This window comes from Lissotriton vulgaris, unplaced genomic scaffold (assembly GCF_964263255.1).
Source record: "Lissotriton vulgaris unplaced genomic scaffold, aLisVul1.2 SCAFFOLD_1763, whole genome shotgun sequence".
Classification (NCBI taxonomy): Eukaryota; Metazoa; Chordata; class Amphibia; order Caudata; family Salamandridae; genus Lissotriton; species Lissotriton vulgaris.
In genome coordinates this window covers 406239-412288 of record NW_028248454.1, presented here as the reverse complement: position 1 = coordinate 412288, position 6050 = coordinate 406239, and positions in this window count along the sequence as shown.

The window sequence follows — 6050 nt, the reverse complement described above, 5'->3', positions numbered from 1 at the left end:
ATTTGGCCTTCTTCCTGAAAAATGTTGAAAATTCTTCGCTGCTTAGAGATGTTTTTGAGTTTTCATGAGCGGTTTTGGCTAGTTTGTCTGATTGTTGCTTCAGGATTTCAAAGAGTTTCCGTGGTCTGTTTTTGGCATTATCCAGTTCTGATCTTATAAATTCCTTTTTGGAATTGATGATCTTTTTGTTATATTGGTTTCTAATTTTTCTGAGGGCTTTCAGCTCAGGGGATGATGGGTGTTGTCTCCATTTTCTTTCGGCCATTCTCAGTTTGCGCCTGTCTTCGTTCAGTGATACATTAAACCATGGATTTTTCATCTTCTCCGTGACTCTTTTTAGTTTTAATGGCAAGGTGTTGTTGACGATATTCCCGACTGACGTTATATAGTGATCTGTCAGCTCATTTACATTCTGCAGGTTGCTAGGTGGGTTTAAGTCTCTCTCACAACTTTCTACTAGTAGCTCAATATTAGCCTCTCATGTGTCTCGGATCCATTTTTTGAACTTGACAGGTTGAACAGTCTTGCCCTTTTTCAATATGGGTATCAGGAATGTTATTGCATAATGATCCGACCAATCACACGGGGCTATTTAGAGGATTGATGTATTTTTGTTACTCGAGATAATCCAGTCTAGCATTGCTCCTTTAGAGTGTGTAGGTTGCGTGCATGCTTGGTTGAGGTTTAGCTCGGCAAGGAAATCTGTAAACGTGTTAACTAGTTTGTCATTGCAGTCATCCCAATGTAAGTTGAAATCTCCTAGGAATATGTTATTGGCATCAGTGTTAGAGTTGGCCGTTATGATCTCCATTAACTGCTCTGTGAACTTTGCGTTCTCTCCTGGTGGGTGGTAAAACGCATGTAAATTTCATCTTTGATTGTTTGCTGATCTTATATTAAGACCTAAGTATTCACAAGATTCTAGAGGATCGGATTGAATTTGGTTGACCTCTATATCCGATCGGTGAATGCAGGCTATTCCTCCTCCTGACTTTTTTAGTCTATCTATTCTCACAATGTTATATTGAGGTTGTACTAAGAGATCCATGGTTGGAGATGATGATTCCGATAGCCACGTTTCTGTAAGGATTGCCAGATCAATTTCCTTGTTGATGATGAGGTCTGCTATGTCTGACGCATGTTAGGTTGCCGATCGACAATTGAGTAGAAGGCAAGTCAGCGGTTTCCCAGAGTTACTAACGTTCAGATTTTCGTATTTGGATGTTAGCTAGACTTGTTGCAAATTGTTATGGTTGAGTTTCCTATCCTTCTTTCTTGATGTTCTATTAGAATCGATCGGTACTGTTTTGATGTTCTCCTCTCTCTCACGGTCTGATGATTCATATGTTCGGAGTAAGGCAAGGGCTTCCTCCTTCGACAAGACCTTCGTCCTATTTGGTCGGTTGAGCCTATTCGCTAGTTGCATGGCCATCTCGTTGCTCTTTCTTTGTGAGGAGTGTACGAGATTTTGGATATGCGTGACATTGGAGTGGGTGCTTGCCGTCAATTCCAGTATTTTTTCAATCACTTGTAGAGTACTAATTGTGACTTGTGTCATGTTGCAAACTAGTTTCTGACGATCTTTAATATCCTTCTGGTTTCGGGGTGATTTCTTAGGGATGATTAACCTGTCTGTCCGGGGATTGTATATTGCTCTTCTCTGTTTTTGATCTTTTCTTAGTGCCTCAGTCATTTTCTTCATATCCACTGTTTGGTTGTCGGTTCCGTTTCTGCTTGAGATGTCGAGTGTGTTATCTAAGTTTTGTGAAGCTAGGAGTATTTTTGAGGGTGAGGTTCTACATGGCTCTAGTACTGTATTAGAGAAAGGTAGAGAAAGGTTGATATATTCTACCTTATTTATTTCCCGATTGACATTGAGTGATTCACTCGGGACCGATGTACGCTCTGCATGGGAAGACTCGTCATTTGGAAGCGGTGTCGACTCTTCCCTATGGAGCTGGTCTTGTTCTTTATGCTCATGACTCGTCGACCTCGCTATCCAGTCTGTCTCATTTTCCGATATTGTCACTCCTGTTTCAATTTTCTCTCCCGATTTAGTAGCTGGCTCCTGGCAGCCTCCAGTTCGATTGGCGTCACTGATAGTAATATTGTCCAGAGTGAATTCTGGTGGGGTCTGGTGTAGTTGGTGTCTTAAGCCCTCTAGTGATTCTTTTACAGTAGGGAATACCTTGTCCAACTTCACTAGTTCGCTGTTCGCTGCCTGTATCAACACTATTCCAGTTTTATATATGGTGATGCATAATTCTGCTCTGCATCTTCTTGATGGTGAGGTCATTATTTTTGTGCCATGTGGGATGTTTTTCATATCTCTTGTGTTAAGGATTCTTGTGAAGGCATTGCGCCATTTAGCCGTTTTATTAGTGAAGAATATCAGGTCATTAGTTATAGTGCCTTCATCTGTATTAAAGTATGGGTCGGAGAACAGTGTGTCCGGGTTTTTCCTCAGGGTATTATGTTTGAACTTTTTGGCTCCGTTTTTAGATAACTTAGATGGATATTTTATGCTCTGGGCGTTCGAGCCAACAGCCTCTAGGTATCTTTCGCCCATGTTTGCTCCGCGTTGTAGGTTTTATAGTGACTCTTCTCTGTTTGACTCTTAATTGTTCCAATATTAATGTTGTATAGTGATAGGCATAAATATCTTTTCAAGTGAATTTCCTTCTATGGTAGTGATAGATATAAGTTTCTCTTTTAAGTAATTTCCTTCTATGGTAGTGATAGATGTAAATTTCTCTTCCAAGTAATTTCCTTCTATGGTCCCTTAGTAGTTGTGATTCCAGATAGCAGTAATTAAACTGGCCCTTGTTGTGCTCTTATGGTTTAAAACTAGACATTACATGATGTCCGCTGTTTTGGTAATTCTACTATGGGCAGAGGACTTTCTCTCTTTCCACTCATTAGATTAGTCCACTTTCCCTTTCTTGCCTCAGATTAGAGTCTGTTGTTGGCTCCTTTCTCTCTGTCTAGTACTTTGTTGGCCCCCTTTCCCTTTCCTGCCTCTTAATTGTCGACTTTCTGCTGGCAGTAGAAGAAGGACTAAATGTCCCAAGCGGCCGCCATTTTAGAGTCAAGCGCGCCGCTTCGGATGCTTCCTCAATTGCTTTATTCCCATTATATTAATTTCATTTTTTTTTTTATCAAGTCCATGCTATGGCTCTCACCCGCGGGTCCTCTCCGTATCTCACTCTCGTCATCGTTCTTCCTCGGCTCCCACTCCTCGCCACAGTTCCCAGCCGCGTTGGTAGTACTCTCTCTCCGCTCCTCGGCCAACTCCGCAACGGCCCGTTGCGTCTCACCGGTGGGCTGCAATCAGCATCCTCGACCCAGGTGGCGGCGCTAGGGACCCCCAGCAGTCAGCGTGGCAGCACCTCCCAGGGGTCATAGAGCAGCCACGGACAACGAGCAACCAGGGCAACGCAGATTGAGCTGTCCTCCTTTCGCGATGACCGTCGATGCGCGGGGATCAGCCGATGCCTGGATGTCCCGCCTGTCATCACCATCCCTCTCATGTCCTTCGGATAAAAGCCACCGCAGTCGATCCTCTGGGCAGTCTTGGAGTCCGGTGGGGAGCAATCATGCTGGACTCTCGTCTCTCCCTTTCAAGGTATGTCACCGTAGATGCTTACTTTTACGATAATCTCCTTGTGTCCTTGTGTCAGGAGGGTGGGGGGGCGAAGATGTGTTTTGTCAGGGTTTAAACTGGGATTTCAACTAGATATTAGTTATCCCGAATCCAAGAGCTCTCGCAATGAGCTCTTATGGTGCGGCCATACTGGGAATCTCGTAGGTCGATGATGAAGCGGTACACTTTCTCATCTCCCTCAGCCTGCTTCTTTACAATGGGTAGGATAGGGCTGTTGCAAACATTGCTAACTACTTCCTCTACCACTCCTGCATCTATCAGGGACTGGATAATCTTTACCAATGCCTTCTCGCCCTCGGGCGATATCCGATATTGTGGAAGTTTTGGGAGTATTGCTTCCTGTCGAACAGTTATGTGCACTGGGTCGATCATCATGCGTCCTACGTCCGAGTCAGTTTTGGCCCACAGGTACAGAGGTAGGGTGTCGAGTAGGGACAGGTCAGCGTCAGTGATGGAAAACATGTGCCGTGTGGGACAAAGTCTGAGCAGAGTCGGGTTGTCGTATAAAATGACTCGAACTCCGTCTTGTGAACACCTAATAGTAGCTCGGAAATGTTTTAATAAGTCAAGTCCCATAATGGCATCGGGGGTGTAGGATGAGAGCAAAAACGTTGTGGCCGTGGTGTTATTTTCCAAGTCAAAGGAGATCGGTGTGGACAAGGGATTAGTGGAGGGCGTTCCATCAAAACCTATTGATATTACATGTGAGCCAGACAAGGGTGCCCTTGGAATCAGTCGTTTAGATAACGCACTACATGTTGCGCCAGTGTCTACCAAAAATGGAGACTTCGTACCCAGGACCTTAGCGGTGACATAAGGACCTTGCTGGTCAACATAGAGCTCGACTGGATCCCTCCCTTGCGCTTGGCAGTCCTATGCGAAGTCGTGGGTCTCGTCACAGTCAGACTGTTGGTATTGGTTCTGTCGGGGACGGACAAATGTGTTCGGTCTGCCTGGCCTGTCGTTGTTGGTGTCGTTCATGTACCCTCGTCCCTGTCAGCCAGGGACAACGAGCAACCAGGGCAACGCAGATTGAGCTGTCCTCCTTTCGCGATGACCGTCGATGCGCGGGGATCAGCCGATGCCTGGATGTCCCGCCTGTCATCACCATCCCTCTCATGTCCTTCGGATAAAAGCCACTGCAGTCGATCCTCTGGGCAGTCTTGGAGTCCGGTGGGGAGCAATCATGCTGGACTCTCGTCTCTCCCTTTCAAGGTATGTCACCGTAGATGCTCACTTTTACGATAATCTCCTTGTGTCCTTGTGTCAGGAGGGTGGGGGGGCGAAGATGTGTTTTGTCAGGGTTTAAACTGGGATTTCAACTAGATATTAGTTATCCCGAATCCAAGAGCTCTCGCAATGAGCTCTTATGGTGCGGCCATACTGGGAATCTCGTAGGTCGATGATGAAGCGGTACACTTTCTCATCTCCCTCACCCTGCTTCTTTACAATGGGTAGGATAGGGCTGTTGCAAACATTGCTAACTACTTCCTCTACCACTCCTGCATCTATCAGGGACTGGATAATCTTTACCAATGCCTTCTCGCCCTCGGGCGATATCCGATATTGTGGAAGTTTTGGGAGTATTGCTTCCTGTCGAACAGTTATGTGCACTGGGTCGATCATCATGCGTCCTACGTCCGAGTCAGTTTTGGCCCACAGGTACAGAGGTAGGGTGTCGAGTAGGGACAGGTCAGCGTCAGTGATGGAAAACATGTGCCGTGTGGGACAAAGTCTGAGCAGAGTCGGGTTGTCGTATAAAATGACTCGAACTCCGTCTTGTGAACACCTAATAGTAGCTCGGAAATGTTTTAATAAGTCAAGTCCCATAATGGCATCGGGGGTGTAGTATGAGAGCAAAAACGTTGTGGCCGTGGTGTTATTTTCCAAGTCAAAGGAGATCGGTGTGGACAAGGGATTAGTGGAGGGCGTTCCATCAAAACCTATTGATATTACATGTGAGCCAGACAAGGGTGCCCTTGGAATCAGTCGTTTAGATAACGCACTACATGTTGCGCCAGTGTCTACCAAAAATGGAGACTTCGTACCCAGGACCTTAGCGGTGACATAAGGACCTTGCTGGTCAACATAGAGCTCGACTGGATCCCTCCCTTGCGCTTGGCAGTCCTATGCGAAGTCGTGGGTCTCGTCACAGTCAGACTGTTGGTATTGGTTCTGTCGGGGACGGACAAATGTGTTCGGTCTGCCTGGCCTGTCGTTGTTGGTGTCGTTCATGTACCCTCGTCCCTGTCCTTTATTTTTTGGCCCACTCACTACGTCTCTTGTGTCCCTATTCTTGTTTGTTTCTTGCAGAACCGGGCACTGGGATTTCCAATGACCAAATCCTTTACAAAACGCACACTGGTTCTCGTCGATGTCCTTACGT